The 26,287-nt window shown below is 39.7% G+C and overlaps 1 long non-coding RNA gene across 3 annotated transcripts in view; it reads right to left on the reverse strand.

The window, feature by feature from the left end:
- The window catches only part of LOC139704745 (uncharacterized), a 94,131-nt gene that overhangs the window by 27,005 nt on the left and 40,839 nt on the right, over positions 1-26,287 (reverse strand). The window contains exon 3 of one of the 3 annotated variants that reach the window (XR_011706720.1): positions 21,380-21,958. The exons of the other annotated variants lie outside the window; for them this stretch is intronic. This is a non-coding gene — a long non-coding RNA (uncharacterized lncRNA). Of the gene's footprint in view, positions 1-21,379; positions 21,959-26,287 lie in introns of those variants that run through there. 3 annotated transcript variants of the gene reach the window in all.

Raw genomic sequence — 26,287 nt, forward strand, 5'->3', positions numbered from 1 at the left:
CCTGGCTGAGGTCTGATGATTATTATTGAAAACCTGAGGGGTAGGAGGTGAGAGAAGGACAGAGAATGGAATATGAACAGACCTGGAGGCAATAGATAACCCTACATGTGTAAGGATAATTGTGATGCTCCTGAATGGAGAACTAGACATGAGGCTAGACCCGTATTATGAGCTGGATCATGATGTATCTAGAAGCCATGTGTTAATGAATTTCTATCTTGAGAATGATGGAAGATACTAAACGTATTTATTTACAGAATCAAATTTGGATTTCAGATCCTTCTGACTATAGCATGCAGAATGAAAAGGTCCAGGGCTAATTGGGAAATGGTGTGCATCACTGCTGGCAACAGAGGATTTAATAAAAATTTGTTTATAGGGATGGAGAGCACAGTATAATATGGAAAATATGAAGAGGAGAATTGAGAGCGCTTAGAGCATATTGGCTATGGAGGGAGGTGGGGAGAAATAGCAAGGATGATGATGCCCCTGTTTCTGGCTTTGTGATGACATGATGTATTTAAGCACCCAAAGCAGATTATGGGAGAAAGGCATAGTCTTTGATGTCAGATCTGTGTGTGCTCTCAGCTCAGACATTGCTAGCTGTGTGTGCTTACACTTTGTGAGTTCACTCCAGTCGCCATTTTTTGTTTCCATTCTGTTTTCCCTGTCCTGCTTCCTTATCTTCTTCTCTACCATCTTCCACATGATGATGCATGATTGAAAAGTATGCAGAGATGAGGCTTTGGGTTCTCCCTCTGGTTGAGATTTGGCAATCTGTCCTCTGCCTGCTGCTTAGTCAAAGCTCTGGGAATACAGAACCTAAGTCATGGCCAACCCTTTCAACTTCCCTCTGTACTGGGTGGAGAAAGGGGGAGAGTCACCACTGGAACAGCTGTGTGCTCCCTTGATAAGAACTCCTCTCCCTCTCTTACATGAATTGTCACAGACATTAGGCTAAAACAAGATGGATTCCTACCCAGAATTAGGTTTAGATGACAATTTTGATGACATCACACGTATATTACAAGGGTGTAAGAAGTCTTATTCCCTTCACAATAAGGCTTTCTGGAGAAGTTGTGGCATGACTTGCCAGCTGGCTTTATAAGAAGTGAAACTGAAGAAGAACAAAGAGCTTAAAAGCTGTCAGTAAACATTAAAAAAAATGGAGTCAGACTTATTACCTAAATTTACATTCCTGAGTTATAAGGTCTGTGTTGGTTGGCTATTGCATTAATTCCACTTTAGTAAAAAGTCCTCCCAATATTCAAGAAACAGTTCTTCATTCAGATACCAAAATTTTCCTTTTTTTATCCCCAAAAAGGCTAATGGCTGTTGCAACTTCTTGGCCCAAGTTATTATGTTCTGGACCTAACTGAGATGCCAACCAAGATTGCAGAGACAGTAATTGGTCATAGACATGCGGATCATGCCAAAAGTAGCACCCCAAACTAACCCTAATGTTATCTCCCTGGTTGTTGATAAGAAGGAGCAGTTTTGCAAAAAATGAGCAACACAGAGAAACTGCTAGAACCTCCATGTGGAGGACTACTATCCCTTCAACACTAGGTGTCTACTTTTTATCTCTTTCCATAACTTCAGCCAGAGGGCAAACCCTGGACCAGGAAGGAAGACTATCACTGTGATGGGAAGCAGAACTGAGAGTAGGGAGAGAGGGTAGAGGGGTTAAATGAGGCAGTGGCCTTCCATTAACTAAGCAAAGAATCACGGCCAACCTTTCTTCTGGCTTACACATGCAATATTTCAATCCGTAACAAGAATCTTTTGTGCCAAATGTAATAAATCTGCTCCTGTTTAAGTGGCAGGTGATTGAGATCACTAATTTTGCTTTTGGCAAACCAATACAGAGGAAAATTCCCTCTTTTGATGGAGGGAACCAGTCAAATTCTAGGACAAGGACTCAATTGCTTAAAAGCCAGACAGCAGATTAAAAGGAATGTAGGTGTTAGTGAAAAGAGATTTTGAGGTGCCCACTTCTCCTGGTCTCAGTCCACCTATTGCAAGGGCAGAAGGGGGAGGGGAGGGCAGAAGCCTAGAGGAGGGCAGACTCCAGCCCAGCCTTGGACCAGTGTGGCTGCTGTTCCACTTCATAGGCCATTGGCAGAGCTCTTGACCTAACTCTGACTGCAGATAATGGGTGAAGATAGAGACAAGGCGGAACAAAGGCCGCTGGATGGCTACTTTGCAGGTGATTTCTCTTAGGGCAGGAGGGATTCTTTTCAAAGGGAAAGGTTGGAAAACTGTTACCATGGTAACTCTCCAAGCTCTGAAGTGATATAATCAGATAAAGCTCTGGAGAGCCAGGGAAGCAATGGGTTTAGCACAGATGAACAGCTACATTTTACAAGTTGGGCATTTTCTTTCTTTTTTAATATTAAGTCTGAAAATTAAGAGAGAAATAAAAAGGGAGGGAAAAGAAAAGAAGAAAAGGAGAAAGGGGGAGAAAATGAAGGGAAACAAAATAACATAAGAGAGAGACAGGAGGAAAGAAAAGAAATTCAAACTTCATGTATTCCAAAGAAATATTCTTGGCAGATAGAAAGTGCTGTCTATGGAGAGGAGTCTGACAGGGGTGAGTTTGATTCTCTATGGGTTTGACCTTTATGCTTTATGAAGTTTGATGGAAGACTTCATTCTCTAGATTTCTACTATTTATTAGCATATCTGAAATGTTCATTGTTATGACATACTTACCTTGAGGTAATTCACTTAATATCATTTTAGCACAAGATTTATGCCATTTTGTCTGCAACAGTAAGCTATTAATGGCATTGTGAAAAATAATGGTGATCCATGTCCTTGATAACAATAATGAAACTAGTCAGAGGCTACTTCTATATCCACAACAGTACCGTTTCATCTATTCTGAGTAGTAAAACATTCTTCTTGAGAGCCTCACTTACAAAACGGTTAGAAAGAGTTGGATTAATTATGCCACATGGTAAGCCCTTCAAGTGGGTTATGAACTCCTGTGCCCCTCTTCCTTTGTCACACTGGGAAAAAAAAACCCTTGAGTTCAATCCAACTCCCTGCCAAGGATACACAGGCTGAATGTGGTTTGGAAGCACTCACCCAACCTGGCCAGGCGCACTCTGGCCTCCCACCTTACTGAGCTCCCACCACTACCACAAGGTTCTGCACAATCCTTTTCATGTGCTTATATCCTCCCAAGGGACCACTTACCCTTCTGTCCTTCTCAAACCTGCAACATCTTTTCCTCCTCCTCAGCTTCAGCTAAGACTTACTCATTTTGCAGGGAAAATGGAATCCATTAATAAAACTCTTCTTCATTCCCTACCTAACCTCCCAATCCATGTTCATCTGTAATGGCATGCTCTGCTTTCCGGCCCACTACCATGAATTATACCCAGGACCAACCTCTCCAGGTTTCACTGGATTCCCTCTTCTCCAGAACACCATTAGTCCTGCCATCAATCTTCTCCCTCTATTTTCTGTATTATCAACTTTTCCCTTTCTCCTAGATGATTTTCAGTGACATAAAATAATGCTGTTTTGTCTCCCATATTTAAAATAGACAAATACACACTTCTCTTGGCTCTTCTGACCTCTAATAAGCTTTGTACCTTTGAGGCACAATCCTTCAAAGCTATACCCTTTTGGTTAAAATCCATTAATTGTTTTGCTCTCGTCACTCTGAAGAAACAGCTTTCACAATGGTCATAAAGGACATCCACACTGCTGAATCCTTAGCCAATGTTCAGTGCTCCTCTCCTTGACAAGCCAGCAGCATCTCGGGAGCTTGGTGGCTTCCTCCTTCCTCACATTCTTTCTTTTCTTGGCCTCTGAGACATCAACCCCCTGATTTTTCTTTGACTTCATTCTGTTTCCCTCTCAGTCTACTTTGATAACTTCTTTTCTTATTTTTAGCCCCTAAATGTCAGACTTCTTTATTCCCCTGACGAGTACTTTGATGATTCCCAAATCTCTATATAGCCACAAAGTCTCCCCTAAATTTAGACATTTCAACTCTCCATGTGACATTTCCATTTGGATGTCTACCAGGCAAATCAAAATAGTACCCTTGAGTGCCCACCCCCACCTTAACCCTCCCCTCTCTCAATATTACCCATATAGTAAATGGCACTACCATGCACCTGGTTTTCAAGTCCAAGTGTTTGAAATCATCTGTAAATCCTCCTCCCTCGTGTTTCCAATCCAATTTCTAATGAAATCTATTGATTCTACTTTCAGAACACATCCAGAATCCAACCATCCTCCTCTCTTACGATGCTGTCATTGGAGCCACTGCATTTCTTGCCTGTCACACAACCACCATCGTTTCTTGCCTTTTTTTATTATATAAATTCTGTTCTGTTCTTATAATGTCAGGTTCTCTTGACACAGTAGTCAGAGAACTTCTTTAAAAATGAAGTCTGAAGGCTGTGGCTGTGGCTCAGTGGTAGAGCATTTGCCTTACACATGTGAGGCACTGGGTTCAATCCTCAGCACCACATAAAAATAAATAAACAAATATATTTTGTCCATGTATAACTAAGAAAATTTTTTTAAAAAATGAAGTCTGATCATGTCATCCCCTTGCGCCAAACCTTCTAGCTGCATCTGATCTTATCAGAAACAAATATCCAGATTCCATTCTCATCCTACAGGGGCCTCAGCAATCTAACCCCTTTCTGCCTCTCATACCTCACTTCCCACCATTGCTCCTCTCAATCGACGGTCTCTGTCCATTCTGTCTGCTGCAGATTTTGATCACACTAATTCTCAAAATTCCAGGCTGTTGCATCAGCCATTGCTCTTTTCTCTTGGATTATATTATACCCTCACTTCATTGTGAGCTTTATTTAAGTGTTGCTTGCTAAGAGAGGCTGTATCTGGCCACCCTAGGTAGATCTTTCCAATCATCCTTTATTCTGCTTTACCATTGTTTCACTGCCCTTATCTATATTTGCCCTTCATTTTTCTGTTTATTTCTTTCCCACTTGTCATTGGAATATGAGATCCACAAGACACATTATTTCTTTTTTCCATTGAGTGAGCCATATTCAGCTCACCCCTCTCATCCCTCCACTCTTTGGAATTGTCAATAAGACCTCTTCACCGAGGCCAGGGAGGTTAGGTAACCCATTCCTCAGAGCTTTGGCCAAATTTCATTGATGTCAGTGTTTGTAGGAGAGATCAGTAGGAGGAATCAGAAAAATAAGAGAGAGCCAGAGCTGGAGCAGAGTTTCCTTCCATCTTCTAAGAAATCAAAGTATTCAGAGATTTATAATAGGGACACACTGTGTGGTTCTGAAGTCTTCTTAAAAACAAAAAGAACTCTAAAGAACCTAACTATTTTTTTTTAAAAAAATGTCTTTTAAATGAAATAAGAATATCTTGTTGGATTTCTCCTCCCACCCTCAATGCTGGGAATACTTCATATGCTAATACTCTCTATGTCTCAAGAGAGTTCAAGAGATAATATCAAACATAAGAGAAATGCCATCATTGAACTTTTTTTTTTTTTTTTCATGGCCAGGACATATATCTCCTAGACTTGATCACATTTTGCTGTGGAATTACTCTATCATCTGTCTCTCTAGGAGAATTCTTCATCAATTGCTCCTTGGAGTGAAATTCCAAGAGCTGAATCAGCTCAGTTCTTGGCAAAGATTGAAACACAACCCTCAACAATTCATTTGCAATAGCAGTTGGGAATGGAATAAAAGAACACAGTAGCAGTTATTTGGTTCCATGCCCACAGCAAACCTCACTGATAAGGACCACTCATAGCTTTAATTTCTCCCATTTCAAGTGAAAACACATAGTTGAGAAATAACAAATGCATCGAAATCAGAAAGACCTCAATTCAAGTCATGTTCCAGGCAGTTGTTATCAAACTTGGTTAAGTTTCCTAACCCTTCTGAAGCTCCATGTCCTCATTTGTGCTATCATGTTAATAATGTTGCCTATTGATATTATTATTGGATAAAATTGAGATTCTTAAAGTGCTGATCACAGAGTCTGTCCCTTAGTTCACAGTCAAGTCATTTACATGTACCAGCAGCTACCAACACAATGATGCTGCACTACAAAAGTAGCTAAAACTCAGTGGCAGACAATGATTCATGTGCATTCTTTTCTTTAAAAAAGGCTACAGATTGATTGTGACTGTGGACTTGAGTGGACAGGTTGGCTTTGAGCTGTGTTCCAGCTGGGTGTGGCTCCAGGCTTTGGGTTGGGTTCAGTTCTATTCACAGGGCCTAGCAATACACAATGAGAAGCATAGCTCCCTTGGCCACGCTTTTTTCACTGTGGGTTCCACAGAACCAGGCAAACCAAAGTCACAAGCACATTTGAACCTCTGCTTGTATCACCTCTGCTAACAGTCTATTGGTCAAAGCAAGTCACATGGAAACTCCCACAAACATGGGGTAGGGTAAATTCCATCCCCTGGATGGACTATTTGTTGAGCAATAATCTCAATCATCACATTCTAATCATGTGTTTCATATGTATACACATCACACCACATACGTATGCATTTATTTGATATAAATTTGTTTATATATAAATAAGTATAAAATTATATATTTAAATGAATATAAAATATATTCATTTACATATGAAATTAAGTATTATAGCGGCTGGGGTTGTGGCTCAGCCGTAGAGTGCTCGCTTAGCCATGCAAGGCCCTGGGTTTGATCCTCAGCATCACTTAAAAATAAATAAACAAAATCAAGGTATTGTGTACAATTAAAAAATAAATATTAAAAAAAAGAAATTAAGTATTATATGTATAAGTATGTTTTTTCAACCTATCAAACATTTCATATATATACATACATATGTGTATATACATATATACATGTAACCATATAATATAAATGTATATTAACATATGCATATATGCAAATATTTATGTGTGTATACAAATAAATAAATGGAATGATTGATGGATAGAAAAATCATCATTGATTCTTTTCACTTTTTTTTTTGGTTGCCAATTGTGTGCCAAAGACTGCTGTCTTATCCATTCTCCCAGCAATGTTAGGCTTTTCTCAACTGTAAATAACTTCCATGGGTGGTTTTAAGGGATGTCTTTAGAGACAATGACCTGAGCAAATCTTTGCTGTCATCTTGGGAAGAGAAAAACCAAAGACTACATGAGTGACAAAATGTAGCTACTTTCTATTGTACAATAACTAACTTATTTATTGTTTTGGTACCTCCTTGGACATCTCTGAGCTTCAGTTTGCCTAATATGGAAGCAAAAATATATTCTTTTTAAGTTCCTCCTATTTATTATATTCCATAAATTAAAGGTATTGGTTTATACTTGTTGGTTTTGTGCATTTTAAATAAAACAGAGTATTATTTAATGCAGTTAGTTGACATTCAATTGAGAGGAAGCTGGGATCAAATGCCAAGTTCAGTTCAGCCATAAATAGCTCCTGTTCATTGGCATCCATCCACTACACATTATTTCTCTGCTTTTTCTGTAATGGGATAGACAACTTGGAGAGTCCAACAGAAAGCCAGGTGTCATGTCTTAGGTATTCCTTTCTAGAACTGTAAAAGTGGAGTACATGGGGCAGAGGTAGGGGAGCTGGATACAAGATATAAAGGAGAAAAGAAAGTATTTGTCAGATGATACTTGTACTAATCTTCTTGCTGTTTCTCTTTCATTTAAAAGCTTAATGAAAGGAAGATAAGGGCCCTGAATCATTTACAAATGGCAGCTATCAAGTCTACAAAAACATCAAATGAAAGATTAATTGACCAAGTTTGATCATCTCTACTCTTTATCCTCATTGGCAAATAAACCAGAAGCAAGCCAAATGTACTACATGAAAAATATAAATTTGGCCTGCAAGGAAATTTCCCATTTTAGAGGACTTATAAATATGGGTGAATATCTCAAGATTAGTTATCAGCTTGTCTCCCCAAATTTCTTAATGGGGAGGTAAAAGAGGGAGACAAATGACTGCCATTTATTGTTAACTCTATATGGTACCCCATTAACATCACAGGAACCCAGCCAGTATTGATAGCCTTTTATACTCAGAGAAGAATCCAGAATTATACCCAAGGAAATATTATTAGAAAATGGTAGAACTGATCTCAAACCTTGCTTCTGATATTTTTTCACCATTTCACATTTTTATTTTTAAGATACACACATACATTTGGAAAGTTATTTGTTATATCTAAGAGCAGGGAGATAGACCAAATTATTATTGCTCACAGATTCCCTTTCTGTCCCAGACATCTGTGAGTCTATGATACGCAACAAATTATTTCCTCAGCAAACCCAAACCCCGGGCTACACTGTACATATTTTTTTCCTTGTTTTCAGCTGTCAATTCCTTGGCTGCCCCTCATGGCCACTTTGCAAATCTTGATTGCTAAGCATTTATTTTCCTTTCTTTCTTTTTTTTTTTTTTCAGTTTTGTCTGGGAGATGGAAAGCCTGGGAAAGGGATTGTTGAGCACTTGATATAAGGCACATGAAATATCTATAATTATGGATTACATTTTTGTACCCAATAAATGGCTGAAAGGAGACCTGTGATGGAAACTTTTAGAAGATAATTGAATGTGTCAGCTGGATCAAAAAATTATGTACTTGCTCCACTTGGACAAACTGTGATAAATAGTCTATTGTCTGGGGAGTTTGGTTGGCATTTTCCTTTGCATTATAAAAACTGTTCCAGTCCTTGTCACTGAATTTTTGGTTAACAACTCAAAGAAATCCTTTGGATTAGAATTCACCCTGTCAATGCCAGATACTGTGCATAGTTGCTTAGAAAACAAGAGATTTTTAATAATTCAACACTTTAATTCATTTCTACTATTACCCCAGACAAAAGGAATGTGTATTATTATTATTATTATTATTTTCCTACATTTATCTGATTGAAAACAGGGTGTGTCTCATGCCTGAGTAACAGTTAGCTTTTCTCTAGCTAAATAATGAAGCGGGAGGAAAGCATTTAGTCTTCATTATTTATGTTTCCAATCATGCCTTTGCATGATTGCTTTGGAACAGAAGCACCTTATTAAAATGGACAATCGATAGCAGCATCAGAGTTTCCAAGAAGAACAAAACAAAATGTAAATGTAACTTCCTATTAAACCTCAAAAGCCTTATATAGTGTGACCTTACCGAGAAGGAATGAGCTTGTTAAAAACAAAATTATAAAAAGTACTAAGACAAAATGGAAATAAATAGTGATAAAACCTAAGCAAAGATGACGGCAAGAGTTTTTTTAAGCTAAAAGGTATTGAAGAAATAGCAAAGAGAAAGGTCAGTATATTTTTTATATCCAAATTATAATTTCTCTCAAAATCATTTAGCAGGAAACGAAACAGGGAGCAATACTTGCTTTCAACAGGACAAAGGGTGATATCCTTAATAACATTCATGCCAAAAGGTAATAGAAGCATGAAGTTCCCCTTAAGTAAAGGGAAAAAGAACAAGGAAATTTAAGACAGAGTCTTATTAATGGCTAATTAACATTTTAACATTTTTCAATCTCATTATCAATGAAATGGAAATTAGAATAACAATGAAATGCTATTTTTAACCTATCAGATTAATTGAACTGTAGAATATGAAAGTATCTAATATTGGATATTGAGTACAACGATGTAGACACATTTGACACAGCTGGAAGGAACACAGAGTATTTCTACCTTTAGAAAAGAAACCTGGCATACAGTTCAAGAGCCTTGGAGATATTCATAACTCTCTCCCTGGAAATCCTACATAGAGCTCAATATTATTTCCATCTCCTGCCTTCCAATGCCATCCATTAGAAGTATGCACTGTCAACACTTTGATCTGGATTTAAATCTGGGATTCTATTAATGGAAGTAATCTGAAAGGAAGAAAGGGTTTTTGCCTAAGGACATTCATTGCAGTACTATTTATAATATTAATTTGGAAATGAACTAGGTTTCCAAAAATCAGGAGAATAAAAAATAATGTAGCTAATCAAATATCTATAAAATATTTTTGAATAATATTTTAGTGTTAAATATGAAATTTTATAGGTAGAATGTGATCAAAGATGTAAAATACTTATAAAATTGTCTGGAGCACATCGTCATAAGATGAGAATGATGGCTTTATCTGATGAGTAGATTTTGGGTTAGTTGATCACATCATTTATTTTCCAGGTAGACACTTGGGAGGCCAAGGAAGAACAGATCAATGATTATGAACCAAAATGCTCCAACACATATGGTTACATTTCTCTCAAACCAACTTAAAATGAATTTCTGCCAAAATCTTACTGGTATAAATGATGAGCATGTGGGACAATTCAGCAAAAATTCATTTGAAAGTGGTCTAAGAGAAGTGAGGTAAGGAAACTGGAATGAGAAATAGCTAAAAAGAAGTAAAAAAGACTGAATGTTAGAAAAACATATAATAGATCAGAAGTAGAGACTAGAAACACTAGAGTTCTTAACCATCAGTAAAGAGATGGTTAAGGGGCCAGCTATGCAATAGAATATTATGCAACCGTAAAAAGAACTAGGGGACATATATGCACTGATAAGGAAAGATATTTATCAAATAGTTTACATGAAAATAAACAAGAGGCTGACTGATATTTATAATAGATATTCCAATTGGCAGCTCACTGGCTAGATAAGCCCCGAGGAAGAATTTATCTAGGCTGGTATCTTTCTTAAGAAATGTAATTCAGTTGCCAACATTAAAAAGTAGGAATTGACATATATAAATCTGGGTATCTGATTTCTCATGCAAAATCAGAAGATTTTCTAACCCTGATCCTCTATGCTCAGGGACAACTATTCTATGGGCTGGAGAAACTGCCCCTTTAGGTGCAGCTGGCTACCCCAGTTTCTACTCTTCCATAGGAGTTACTTTCAGTTTGCTTTCCTCTCCGTCCCTTGACTCAGTGTCTTGTTTCTTCGTCCTTAAAAAATGAGTAAAATTGGGGCTGGGGTTGTAGCTCAGTGGTAACGCACTTGACTGGCATGTGTAAGGCACTGGGTTCCATCCTCAGCACCACATACAAATAAATAAATAAAGATACTGTGTGTCCATATCCATCTAAAAATATTTTTTTAAAAAATGGGTAAAATGTTTGTGTATTTGTGTTGTTGTATCTTCAAACGCATAAGGAAAAATATCAGTTCACAAGCAGCAAGATCAAAGTGTTGACAGTGGCTACTTTTAGTGGGTGGCATTGGAAGGCAGGAGATGGAGACAATATTGGGCTCTAAATTTATATAAGTGTGATAAATGATGAGGTTAAAAAATGAATTTTAATTGTTTTTTGAGCCGATCAATAGATGAAAATAAAATTACTTACTACCTGTCAAAAATGCTAAAAGGGGATCCTGTGTGGAAATTAATAGCACTCGAAATTGTTGCATGATTTATTGTGCATATTTCATCTTAGAAAGGTAATTGCAAGATTAGTCAATGATTGTTATATGAATTATGTTAAAATAATAGAATCAAAGAAAATACATTTAAAATTATACATTTGAAGAAAGCCAGGAAAACGGCTTTCTTGATTTCACTCTGGACCACAGAGTGGAAGCTGCAGGAGAGCAGATTGTAACTCAGGTGGTCACCAGAGCTCTCCAACATCGCCAGGTGTGCAAAGCAGTGAGTGCCCTGTCCTTTGCACCATTTCAGCAGAAACTAAGTGAGCCCATAAAGGTTGTTCTTAAAGAGAACTGTTTCCTTACGGCATTTGATTCTTGCAAAACACCAGAAGGCAGGTCAAAAAGTGTTCATCAATGTGCCATAAAGATATGGAAATAAACCCAAAGAGATTCAGTGACTTACCCAAGGCCAGGACCAGTAACTAGCCAAACAAAGTGCCTGGATCTCCAGACTCCAGGTCTAGCTTTCTCTCCTTGCACAGCTTTTGCAGCCCCGGGGAAGCATGGCTTGTTGGGAACAGTGTGGAAATCAGATTAATTCATCCTGATTCTCCTAATCACCTCTTATTTTATTTTATAAATTAATTAATTAATTTTAATTAGGTGTATATGACAGCAGAATGAATTTTGATTCATTGTACACAATTGAAGCACAACTTTACATTTCTATGGTTGTACACGATGTAGCGTCATACCATATGTGCAATCATATCTGTACCTAGGGTAATGATGTCCATCTCATTCCACCATCTTTCCTGTCCCCATGCACCCTCCCTCCCCTTTGCCCAAAGTTCCTCCATTTTTCTCATGCCTCTCCCTCCTTGTTATGAATCAGCATCCACTTATCAGAGAGAACATTCTGTTTTTGTTTTTTTTTTGGGGGGGGGGATTGGCTTACTTTGCTTAGTATGATATTCTTCAACTCCATCCATTTGCCTGCTAATGCCAAAATTTTATTCTCTTTTAATGCTGAGTAATATTTCATTGTGTATATATACCACCATTTTCTTTATCCATTTACCTATTGAAGGGCATCTAGGTTGGTTCTAGAGTTTAGCTATTGTGAATTGAACTGCTATGAACATTAATGTGGCTGCGTTACCATAGTGTGATGATTTAAAGTCATTTGGGTATAGCCAAGGAGTCGGGTAGCTGGGTCAAATGGTGGTTTTATTCCAAGTTTTCTAAGGAATCTCCATAGAACTTTCCAGATTGGTTGCACCAATTTGCAGCCCCACAGCAATGTATAAATGTGCCTTTTCCCCCACATCCTCATCAACATTTATTGTTGGTGTATTCTGATAACTGCCATTCTGACTGGTGTGAGATGGAATATTAGAGTAGTTTTGATTTGCATTTCTGTAATTACTAGAGATGTTGAACATCTTTTCATATATTTGTAGATCAAATATATGTCTTTTCACCTCTTAAGGGGACTTGGTCCCTTTCCATCTTTGAAACCCAGGAGTTTATTTGTGAAACTGTACCCTGTTACAGATTCTTGGGCAGTCAGTTAGTATTTGTTACACAGATGAACAAATGTTAGGAGAAAATGAGATCATGCTTGTAAAATCTATTATAGGGTTCGTCACCTTTACTGCACTCAATAAAGAGCAGCCATACCTGAGACTAGTGTGGGGGTGGGGGGAAGCCACCTATCAAAGGAAGATGCTGCAGTTAGAAGGCATGAAGTTAGGGAATATTTGTGTTGTCTGATACTAAACAACTGAATGAGAAATTTTAAAATGCAATCATCTGCTCATTTCCAAGATCTGCAAACTTGCATGATGACTTGGGTGACCTACCATACTGCCAAGGCTACCTGGCAGGGGAGGTCTGGTGACAGCTCACACACTCACCTTCTGAAGGCTCTCATAGTGTTTCTCAGACCTCCGTTTGCTCCAAGCTTTGTTGATGTGTACAAAATCGTCAGCATTTCAGAGCTAATCTCCCCCTGAGTCTTTGACATGCATATAGCACTTGTGAATTTGCAACAACCTCTGGGACAGCATAGCTTTGCTCAAGCAGAATGTAAAAGCCATCCAGCTGGCAGACTGAGCTGAGAAATTCAGGTTCATCTAAGTTGGTTTGTGCCTAAATGCTCTCTGGGGTTTTACTTATTTTTCAACTTGCTCTCACTGTGAAAGTTCCGTCTTCTAAATGTTAAGTCACTGAGCCATAAAAGGATGTGACATGACCAGAGTCAGCAGGCAGTGTCAGCTGTTCTCTAATGGTCTGTATGCCTGGTGCTAGCTGTTGGAAATTTAGGAATGGATTTCTAAATATTGCGGCACCTTTATTCTTTAATAGGTAATAACTATCATTACAATTTATGGAGCCCATAAGATGTGTCAGATTCCATGCAAGCAACTATCTTGGTGCTTCATTTAATCTTTATAATAAACCCCATGAAGTAGGGTTATCATCATTGTTTTAGGATGAAGAAAACTGAGACCCAGAAAGGTTAAATAAGCCTCTCAAGGTCAGTCAGCTCATAAGTGTCAGTGCTGGCATTGGAGCCTAGCACTGTTGGATTCCAAAGCTAGTGTCCTCTCCTCTCCCGGTGAGGCATCACAGCAGTGAAGAGCTGTGACATAGAAGGTCTGGAATGTCTGATCTTACTAGTAATCAGGAGGCTATGGGAGCAGGTGTCATTGTTTCTCAGAAGCCTCAGTGACAACTTATTAAGGAAGATGGCACACCATGACTGGAGAGGACCAGGTGTTGATAAATCTGTCAAAAAGGAGGTCAGTTGCACATGTGTTGAACCCAACTGATGTCTGTTCAAAAAAGTCTGTCTGCAGGCACTCTGCCGAATCAAGGAACCTTCCTAGATTTCTCCTCCACTGTCAAGGTGAGGTGTTATCTGCTGGTCAATCACAGTTTTTTATTTAGCATAGCAGTTCTATTCCACTAAAATATCCATTTCAAATATGTGTTTGAAATAACAATAATATTGACAAATCAGCAAATCCACTTTAAAATGACCCCTAGTAGGGGCTGGGGATGTGGCTCAAGCAGTAACGTGCTCACCTGGCATGAGCAGGGCGCTGGGTTCGATCCTCAGCACCACATAAAAATAAAATGAAGATGTTGTATCCACCAAAAACTGAAAAATAAATATTAAAAAATTCTCTCTCTCTCTCTCTCTCTCTCTCTCTCTCTCTCTCTCTCTCTCAAAAAAAAAAAAAAAAAGTGACCCCCAGTAGTGAGTCCTGGATATTTGGCAGAAAATGGGAAGAAATATACCTTTCCTTTTGAAGGTAAGATAGTGTCTCTGCATATATTTCCACTTGCCTGTTCTCCTTTGCCTTTGGAGCCTCTGGGTTTTTTAAGTAACCTGATTCCAAATGGGGGCTTAATTCCTGAATTCATCCCCTGCTTCTTACATTCATCCCCCAATCATAGTTAACTCACTATCACTTCTCCCCAAGATCTTTTGAGCCACCAGACCAGGGTCCATTTCCATTCTTGCCTTCCTCCAATTTGTTCTCCTTAAAGTAGCCAAGGGTGTCCTTTCAAACACATAAGTCATACTCTTTGGGGGCATATTTTATTTTCCAAAGTTAGACGCACCAATATATCCCATTTCAATATATCTCATTCCAATGTATCTCATCTTACATGGTGATATTGAAACTCATCCATCAACAGGAGGGTCTGTGTTCCTTCCCCTTGGCACTGGGAAGCCTTTTGGGACAATCTCCTGTATGAACTACCATTAGGCTCTTTCTCTCAATACACTCACTTCAGAAACCCAGCTACCATGTTGTGAGGAAGTCCAATGGCCACGTGGCTATCTGTAGTCCATCTTGTTCCATCTGAAAGCCAGCATAATTCCCCAGACATATGAGTGAATAAAGCTTCAGGTCATGCCTGACCTCAACCTCTGAGCTGCCACAGATCCTTGGCACAGCGGAGACAAGCTGACTCCAACAAGCCATGCCCACACTACAGATCTATGAGTAAAATAGAAGTCGTTGTGTTGAGTCACTAATTTTAAAAATATATTTTATGTGGCAATAGCAAACTGAAACTTATCTACTCCTTTGTTTGAATCCCTCCAATGGTTTCCCAATGGCACATGAAGAAAACCCACTGTCTTTTCCTGAGACTACAGAATTGTGTACAGATAATTCTGGACACTGGCTCTCTCTCCAGTCTCATCTTGTCCCACTCAGCCCTATCTTCATTGCACTGTAACCAGATATTCCTTTCCCTCCATTAAATTCCCCAAACTAGTTCCAATCTTGGAGCTTCTGTACTTGTTCTTCCCTGGATGGACTGGATTCCTCTCATTGTTCAGGTTCCAGTCCAAATGTCACCTCCTTCACTGGTCATCAGGATTAGCTTCTGAGTTCCTTTCAGATTAATAATCACATATGTAAAATTAGGGGAGTCAGAGTAATATATTTTCCAGCCATGTTCAGGTGGAGAGGTTCAGGCATAGCAGAGTTGAATTTAAACACAGCTGGAATATTCTGGGGTCAGTATGGTGAAGAGCAAGAGAGGCAGCAACAGCTCTTTCCCATTGCCCATATTCCAGATGTTTCCAGTATCATTTTTGCCAACTGCATTAGTCAATATTCACTGGTTAAGTTGTGATAAGTTCAGTGTCTTGAAATAGCCCAGGCTTATTTTCTCACACCTGCAGCATCTAGTTGGCTGCAGTTCTATTAAAAGTCCTCAGTCTAGGGAAATTCTGGGAACAATCTGATAGAGTTGTCCTCATTTGGGACATACTTCTCGAAGAGGAAAAAGGGCATTGGCAACATCACACCAATGCTGCTTGTGGACATGCACCTGTCACTTCTTGGTCAGAGCAGACCACAGTGTCAAATTGGGTGACAACAGATTGGCAGTGTACCTCTTCAATGGGGGAAGGGTCCCAAAAAAGGGACCATGCAAGGATACACCTGGAATTAGGCAGGAAATAGTTTGAACAAACAATGTATTCTAATACACCAACTTAGTTACTCTTTGAAAGCAACTCTGCATCAGTAGTTACTGCCCTCCACAAGGTCACCAAGAATGCATTTCACCAGGACAATGGCTAATGTTGAATGGTCATTGTTCAAAGCTGTGTTTACCAGCTTCTGTTGACTACTCTGGCTCATCTGTAGTCACAGAGAGAAAGAGAGAATCTTGGTACACACATCCCATGGCTCTCCCCAATTAATCATTTCCAATTCTTTATTCTTCAATTTGTATTTATGGAGCACCTGCTGTCATCATAAGGGCTATAGTCCTGGGGGAGGGACAGACGCTAAGCAAACAAAAATAAATAAATAAAATATCATATGCCAGAGCGTGATAATAGAGGAGGGAAGATACGAATGAATGACAAGTGTCAGTTATGAAGCCATCCATGGTTGCAGAAAGGAGAAACAGCAAGTGCAAAATCCCTGGTTTATGAGCATGTTAGGCATGTTCAAGAATTTTGCTTGCCAGCATGATGGCAGTGTGGTGAGCAAGTATGTTCCTCAGCTTTCATCACCATGACCAAAATAGTTGACACAAACAACTTAAAGGAGAAAAGATATGGATCATGGTTTCAGTCCATCATTGGTAGGCTCCATTGCTTTGGGCCTAAGGTGAGGTAGAATATGATGGTGGAAGGTCTTGGCAGAGTTCACAGCAGCCAGGAAACAGAGAGGCAGAGAGAGGGAGGGAGAAGAGGAGAGGGGGGCCAGGTTCAATATATAGTCCCCAAGAGAATGCCCCCTAGGACCCACCCATTCACTTTAACCAGGTCCTACCTCTCATAGCCTCCACCACATTCCAGTAGTCCACTCAACTATCGAATCATTAACCTCCTGATGAGGCCAGAGCCCTCACGATCCAATCACTTCCCAGATGTCCTGTCTCTGAACATTGCTGCATCTTTGGGAGACATTCCATATCCAGACTATAAAGATAAGGGGATGAGTTCCAGGAATCCCATAACTAGTTTCTATATGAGGTTTTAGGCCATACAAGCTTTCTCTTGTGTTCTGGATGAAAAGGGAAATGCTGCATGGTTTCAAATAGAGCAATAACATGACATGACTCTCTCTGATTGCTGTACTAGGGAGAAGCAATGGAAGAACAGAGACAAAGCAGGCGGATATTAAATGATTCAGAAATGAGGCAACAGAGACTTTATGAAGGGGTTAGAGATTGGGGTAGTAATAATTGGTTGAATTGAGGATAATGTTTTGACCATAGAGCCCAAATTTGATGCCTGATACATTGGATGTCTGAGATGAGATAATGGTGTATCTGTAAGGGTGGAACTACCATGTACTGTGATGAGTGACGGACAGGAGGAACAGGTACAGAGGAGGATGACCAGGGCTGGCCAGAATTCTATGGGTTATGTATAAAATGCCTCAATGTCTATCAGGCGTCCTGGTGCATACATTGTATAATAAGCTGCACTTGTGAGTATAGATTTGGGGAAGATGATGTGGGCTGGAAATATGTACTTGGTAGTCTTTGAGCCACAGAAACAGAAAATGGGATGAGCACACATGTCGGCAGATGGATGTAATGGTGGGCAAACATGGATTGCTTCATGGAGGTACAGTGAAACAGGAAGAAAGGTGACCCGGGAAAGTGGAAATGGGAGAAGAGATACTGAAGGCTTGAGAAGAAAGTAATCATCAATCAGGAGAGTGGGGAAGTAAAAAGATTAGTGAAATTAGCGATAGCACTGAAACTAATTTCAGGTTAGCAGTCAAGTATTTAAAGTGCTTAAATGATATTTTTAAAAACATTTTCCATGTTTGACTTCAGAACTACAATAACTTTTGAAGGAGTGACCATGAGCCCAGTGTTCACATCTTTAGGGAATGAGGAGCACAGTGATGTGACTTCACCAAGGTGGGGTGGAGGGTGGTAGAGTCAGAAGGCTCCAGCTTCAAAGTTATGGGTTGTTGGGGAGAAGGGAAGAAAAAGAAATGGCAAATATCCTCAGTCCACTGAACTAGATTTCAGATGGAGCAAAACTATGAAGGTCACATTGAGAAGAGAAGATAAAGAAGATTTTGCTTGAATCAAAGACCTCAGAATTAGAATGGAAACTATGCAACCCCTAGAAGAAAATATAGGGGCAACACTCCAGCTTTTAGGCACAGACAATGACTTTCTCAACAGGATCTCTAAAGCCCAGGAAACAATGTCAGGAGTTAATAAACCACAGCAACAATTTAAAAAGCTTCTGCACAGCGAAGAAAACAATTAGGAAGGTGAAGAGAGAACCCACAGAAGGGGAGAAAAATCTTGGCCAGTTGCTCTTCTGACGGAGGATTGATATCTAGAATATATAATGAGCTCAAAAACCTTAACACCAAATAATCAAATGAGCCAATTAAAAAGTGGGCAAAATGAGTTAAACAGATATTTCTCAAAAGAAGATATACCAATGGCCGACAAATACATGAAAAATGTTCAGCATCATTAGCAATTAGGGAAATGCAAATTAAAACTACACTGAGATTTCGTCTCACACCATTCAAAATGGCAGTCATCGAGAATATAAATAATAATAAATGCTGGAGAGGATGTGGGGAAAAAGGAACACTTTACACTGTTGGTGTGACTATGTAACTCAGCATGGAGGTTCCCAAAAGAGTAGGCATGGGACCACTAGATGACCCAGCTATACCACTTCCAAGTATTTATCCTGAAGAATTAAAATCATCTTACTACAGTGATACACACATACTCATACTTATGCCATCACAAATTACAATAGCAAAACTATGGAACCAGCTTAGGTGTCCATCAGTGGACACATGGATAAACGAAATATGGTATATATACACACAATGGAGTTTTATTCAGCCAAAAATAAAAATGAAATTATGGCATTTGAGGACAACTAAAGACAATTGTGTTAAGTAAAATAAGTCAAAATCAAAAACTTCTATTTACTCTCACATGTGGAAGCTAGAGAAGAAAACAGAACACAGATGGGATGGATCTCCTAAAAATCAAAGGGAGATCACTAGAAGAAAGGGACAGGGAGTGGGGTGAAGTGCTGGGGAGTGATATTGGCAAAATTATGTTGTTTTAATGTGTGCACGTACCAATATGTAAAACAAATCCCATCAATATGTGCAACTATAATGCACCGATTAAAAACGTGGAGAAAAGATTTTGCTAAGTATCAGAAGTGCAGAGGAGTCGGGTCAGGAGGTGGAGGTGGCTGAGGGGTTAGATTAGGGCATGTGCAGAGAGAGCCATAGCAGTGGAGTCCAAGGAATAGGGAACTACTGGAGGATTTGGACTTGTTATGCTGACTGATGCATGATGGGGAGATGGAGGTTATTATATCACAGTGCATTGATTCTTCTGCTTGACTCTGCTCCTAAACCCATCTCTACCCTTCTCCAATAGTAAGAGATTAGCTCCCTTCCAGGTGGCACCATCTAAGCTGCTTTGTCCTCTGGTTTAGGCCAGTAGGTGTCTCTAGTGGAGATCTAAAGGCAGGAGGGGAGAGAGGACAGCATCTCCCCACTGCTTCTTCCCCTGCTCTTGGCAATTCTATCAAGAATTCCTCCAAGACCTAGCTCTGTGGGCAGCTCTCTTCTGCTGCTCCCACTCATGCTGATCAAGAGTTGGGAGCTCCTTCTGCCTGTGCTAGGTCCTTGGTGGTCACCACCCCTTTGGGGTCCTTGCATTCCTGCCCTTTGTTAGCTTTCTATAATCACGTCACCCACTTGATTCATGCCTGGACCCTGGTGGTCTTATCCTCTAGGCTAATGGCATTACCCTCTGTGTGGGTATGCTCAGGATGGTTTTGACTTATATGATTTGTTCTAATGTAATTATTGTAACAACCCCATTTACTCTCAAAAACATCCTAATTTTGAAAAATTAAAAAGTTATCCCACTCTGGTCTTCTGGTTCCACTGGCTATTGTCCTAAGTGCTTGTGAATTTGAAACTGGTTGACCTTGCCTCTGGCCAGTGTCTTCTCAGTCTCTTACAATCTTCCCTGGGAAATGAGAGGCTAGGTATCTGGAAGGAATTGACTCACAGCTTTGGAAAGGGAGGAGGGACAGGAATTGCTCATTCTGACCTTTATTTTAATTCTTCTAACACATTAGTCTAAAAGCAAATGAGATAACAGAACTCATCATGTTTATGATTTACATTTTTCCATGCTTAATCATGTATAATGAAAAGACACTTCCCTAGGGTCACCGGCTCATTAACTTCCTATCTTCTCTTATTTTAGATATAAGTGAATTCAACCTTAGTAACAGCACAGGTGAATTGAGAGATGCCAACTGACTTTTCTGCCTTAGGCAAATTAAGTTCTCATGGCCTTGATTTACTCTTTTGTAAATGGGAATATGAGTTATACCTGCCTAAAAGGGACGTCGAATAGAATTTAAAAAGTTAATACAGAAAGATATAAAAACAATGCCTGTCGTCATGTGGTAAGTAATATACAATAGTAACTCCAGCAAACACACACACACAGAGGAGAGAGAGAGAGAGAGAGAGAGAGAGAGAGAGAGAGAGAGAGAGAGAGAGAGAGAGATGTATCTGTAGGCACGGGAACTAACATTTACGTAGCGGAGAGGAGAGACTAACTCTGCCTTGCTGTGGAATACAGAACTAGGGCTCTGATGTAATATTATTATAGGTCACTGTACTTTGTTGAAGCAAAGGGCAATTTCCTGTCTGGAGAGTGTGTGCATTTCCTGAGAGAAGGAAGAACAGAAAATCAGTGTTTGGTTTAATTCTAGTCTGCAGATCTATCTACCTTTGACCTTCCAGAGAACAGGGAACAGCTTCTAGTAGTCTGTCCGCAGTTTCAGTTTTTGCCCATGACAACAAAACAAATGATGTAGGCATTTATTTTTATGATCTGACATAAATTCCAGGATGGTTGGGAAGGGAGGGAGATGGGTGGATCATTCTGGGTCCAACCACATGTCAGACGCCATGAAGTAATTTAAACAGGGGAAGTGTATATAAGCAATCTTTAATTTTTGAATAGACAGTAATGATAAAAATGAAAAGAAGACTTTCAAGGTCACCCTGGGTCTGAGAGAGGATGCTCCAAGAAGGGCACACTTGGAAAGCATTTCCGTCATTGAAGAAGGTAAAGTTGAAGCCCATTGTGTGGCAGAGAAGCTTGCTGGATTGCTGGGACATAGCTGGTCCACAGCCATGGGAAAACAGGAAGAGCATGGTTCTGAGGTCAGTGGGCAGGCAGGCAGAGGAAGTCAGGTCCCTGCTGGCAGTGCAAAGCCTGGAGTGCAAGGTGTCCACATGGGGCAGGAAACAAACTCTATGGCACAAGTAAGCAAGCTGAGGTTGATAACAGGCAGGCAGAGGAGGCTGAGGGACCCCAGCAGGTGCAGAGGGCCCAACTCAGTAGCTCTGTGGGAAATGGATCCCCTAGGCTGGTGGTCATGTAGGCAAAGGGAATCAATCAATCAGGATAGCACCAGACTGGTGCTGGAGAGGCCTCTCTCTGGAACATTTCTGTATTCAGGTCTGTGTAGTTCCAGGTAGGGCCCCAGGCTCTCTAGCAGGTCACCCCTGTAGGTATGAAGAGGCAGCACTTACTCTCCTATAATAATCTCTATTAGTTGAACGATATCCATTTTCCACAGCTGTTCCTTCTATAGCATTGTCAGCCTGGTTGCATTGACTGAAACCTCTCCTTAGCCATTGTCTGGTATAATATTCCAAATGTAATCACACCCATAAAAATTTCACTAAAAAATACTTTTTGTGCCTGGCACTCTGTGGGGGAGTTTCATAATTTTTTTTTTTTTTGGTCAGCTTTTGTAGCAACTACACAAAGGTTATATTTAAGTCAATACACTGTGCTCCAAACAATAACAACCATATGCAGCATATGATTGGTCTTACTGTAGTTGTTATTATGAATGTATTTTTTCAGTCTATCGGAAACTATATTTTGCATTTTTATGATACAGCGTTAAGGACTTGGAAATGTATTCCAAGGTAACATCTCTGTGAGCGACATCCATTTTCTGTCTCATTACCAGGAGGGGTCATTCGATAATCTTCTGATGGCATTGGGTAAATCTATTTCTTGAAACTGTTCCCCTGGGATAAACGGATAAAGTCGTCATTTTGCTCACTGTGTTGTCTCTGACTCTCAAAATGACTGATGGGCCATAATGGTAATCTATGGGGATGGAGTGCATCGGCAGTGGGGATGGCTTTTGGTTTCCTTAGCAACTCTCTCCTAGGGACACCATAGCAGCCACATTTGTTCCAAGTTAGGATTCTGGAGGAAAAAAAAAATCCTGACAATATTTCAATTGAGATTTTATACACCTAAATTAACTTTGTTCAAAAGAAATACATCTTACATTGGTATCATTTTTTTTTTAGTTTGTGTGCTGATTTCTCATTAGAATAACAAATTCTGCCCTCAGAGAAGTATTAGCATGGAGGTGAGAATAATGGGGTAGAGGAGATTGCAAAGGCTTAATAGCCCCAGTTCCAAAGAGGAAGTGGTTTTCTCTGGGCTCCATTTTCCAATACAGCCCTGAGGGGATCTAATTTAGCATCTAAGCAAGCCCCTGCAAATACATGGTCTCCTTCAGCATGGTAATATTCAATCTAAGTAGAAATAGCTTATTCTTTCCCATTATTTTACAGAAAAGCTAGTCTCTCTGTGAGATTTATTGCCATTACCTGAGCCAGGTTTTCTCCAGCTTGGCACCCCTGGCATTCTGGAATAATTCTTTTTTTTTTTTTTTAATGGTGAGCTACCTTGCATATTGTAGGATGTCTAGCAATGTCCCTTCCCTCAGTGTGACAACCCTAACTTTCCAGGTATTGCCAAACATCCCCTGGGAAGAAAAATGGCTCCAGTTGAGATCTGCTGTCCCAAAGAAAGCCATCCTGCAATCCTATGAATAATTCACTGCCATTATTCTTTATCAGTGCTCATTTTCAGCCTCCTAAACCAGATAATCCTAGCTTCAAAACTTGAAAGCCCATGACCAGATTACTATACCATATTTACATGTAATTTTAGAAGTTCTCTTATACCTAAGGAGATATCACAATGTCTTATGTAGCTGTGAGAAGAAATGCATTGATCTATCTTCTGGCCTCCATCATTTCTCATCTACGTAGTAGCAATTTTTTAGTATAGCCCATATTTAATTTTTTGGAAGGGGGTTCTGGGGATTGAACTCAGGGGCACTCAACCACTGAGCCGAATATTGTATTTTATATTTTGTATTTTATTTAGAGACAGGGTCTCACTGATTTGCTTAGTGCCTTGCTTTTGCTGAGACTGTCTTTGAATTCGTAATCCTCCTGTCTCAGCCTCCCAAGCCACTGGGATAAAAGTATTTATAACAATATAAGACACCTCCCAGGCCAAAACCTTAAAACTAAAAGCATAATTAAAATAAGATAAAATAAGGGGAGAATCTGTGATAGTTTACTATGAGTTTCACAGAGCATCGTTTTTAGAACAGTGATTCTACTCTTCTCTATAATTTACCACAAAATTAAACACATCTGTAGGGTAAACGGCGTAACACCTTTAAGCCCTAAAATAAGCCCTAAAAAACAACTTGTATTTTTTCCAACAAGATTTACTATAACAAAATTCTTAATCAATAATAGAATATGTGCAGCCTCTGAAAAAACTACATTTGACCAAACTACATTTGTAGTAGAAGAAAGATTTATACTAAATTTGGGGAAAAGGTTTTGATCTGATCTCAACAAAGATGGCAGTAGTGAAACTGTGTGTGTATGAATTTTCCCAGAACCTCCACAATACAATTAGAATGGACTAGAATGGACTAGTGCTAAAATTGATACAACTTCTTAAAAAATCTGATGAGTGTTAACATCAACATAAGCCATGGGACATCCCCGTATGGGTTCAGCATTTTTGTGGGTTGTGTTGCAACTGATTTTTTGTTTGTTTGTTTGATTGTTTTGGGTACTAGGGATTGAACCCAGGGGCACTTAACCATTAAGGCACATCCCCAGCCCATTTTTGTATCTAGAGACAGAGTCTCTCTGAGTTGCTTAGGGCCTCACTAAGCTGCTCAGGCTGGCTTTGAACTTGCAATTCTCCTCTCTCAGCCTCCTGAGCAACTGGGATTACAGGCATGTACCGCTGCACCCAGTGAAACTGGTTTTAATCTTAGGATGAAACCTATGGACTAGGGAGATGGACATACTGAATCTGTGTATCAGACTGACTTGAGTTTGAACTCAATACAGATTCTCCCTGACTGTGTGATTTCTGGCACCTATTTCACCCTCCTGAGCTTGTGTTCTCATCTGTTCAGTAAAAGCACGATATCACCACCTCAGGGACATGGTGTGGATTGTAACTAATGCACATATGAGTGTAGCAGATTGTGTGGCCTGGGGCTGATCCAGTTCCCTGTGGGACAGTAACTCTGTGCTCCTCAGCCTCATGCTAACACAACTAATGCATGCCTGTGCCCTTTTTTTGTGTGGATGATCAGAATCTTCATGTTTATTCCAATGTCACAAAACTACTATTGACTTCAGAGGTTTGCAAATGGCACTGTTGGCCTGGCTGGATCAGATACACAAGGGAGCCTGTGCAAACAACTGTCCCCTGGTTCCTACCCTAGGATTCCAATTCAGTGGGTCTGAAGTCAAACATGGGAATTTGGGAATTTTTAAAGCCTTCCCAGGAGGTGGCAAGATGCCATTTCTCAGTATAATTAGTGTGTTTGCTTCGTGAACACTCACCAATGGATGCACTTTTCTGTACGAATGTGGCATTACATGTTAATAGACATTTAATGAGCTATTAAATATCAATATCAATGCAAAGCCACATTTGATAGCCACTGGTTTATATCTTTTCCAAGCCACACTTCAAAGTCAAGAGTTCTAAATGTGATTTGTTTTTCACCAATAATGAACTAAATAGTTGAGTGTATATGCTTGGCCAGCTGGAATGGTCACCTCTTAGGGTTGCAGAAGAATAGATCTTGCAAACACAGAAAGCATCAAGCCCCAACTTTCATTTTGTAGTTGAGGAAACTGGAAGCCAAGAAAGGAAGAGGATTTCCTTAGATGATCCCCAAAGAACTGGCAAAACAGTCACATGTCCAGGTAAACATTCTTGTCTTTCCTCTACAAAATGTGAGTCACTTGTAAAATATGCCCACATTGCAAACAGCACTGGCCGCCCAAGACACTGTCTCAGTCACCTGGCGTCTCTCTGCTGATAGAGGGCTTGGCCAGGGCTAACTGCCTGAAAGTAAATGAACAATGAATGCATGCCTTTCAGCCTTTCTGCTCTAACCCATACATTTTACTTCTATTAAAACTTCAAGGAATAAAAAGCCTCAAGAACAAAGTGCTTCCGGGCTTTTACTCAAGCACTGTCCTTTACAGAAACTGTGTTTCTGAAATCAGAGTAACACCCCTCATTTGCTCAGCCTGCCATGGAACCTCAAAGACCCAGAATGTGAAAAATGGATCACTAATTGCCCTTGTTTCCATTGCTCCTCAAAGAGAAATTAAAAGCATTAATATGTCGAGTCAAAGATTGCAGATTGTGTATGGAGCGGCACACTTCTATTTTTCTTCTTTTCAAGAGCAGTTAATTTTCTCCTGAGGAACTCTGGCTGCTCACTGTTTTATCCAGCGTTGAATGACTGAAAGCAATTGTGTATTTTAAGCTTGGTAAGTATGGTATTTATTTGTAATTTCCTTTAAGAGATGAATCAGTTAAGACTTACACAAAATGTCAATATGTCTAAACACAGGATGTCCAGAGGCAATTGCTATGATTTGACTGGTGGTTTAGTTCCAAATTTGCTACTTTATTTACTTCTTTCAGTTCCGGATGAATAGGGTAAGCTAAGTTCA

Source organism: Marmota flaviventris, chromosome 2 (genome assembly GCF_047511675.1).
Source record: "Marmota flaviventris isolate mMarFla1 chromosome 2, mMarFla1.hap1, whole genome shotgun sequence".
In the NCBI taxonomy this organism is placed as follows: domain Eukaryota; kingdom Metazoa; phylum Chordata; class Mammalia; order Rodentia; family Sciuridae; genus Marmota; species Marmota flaviventris.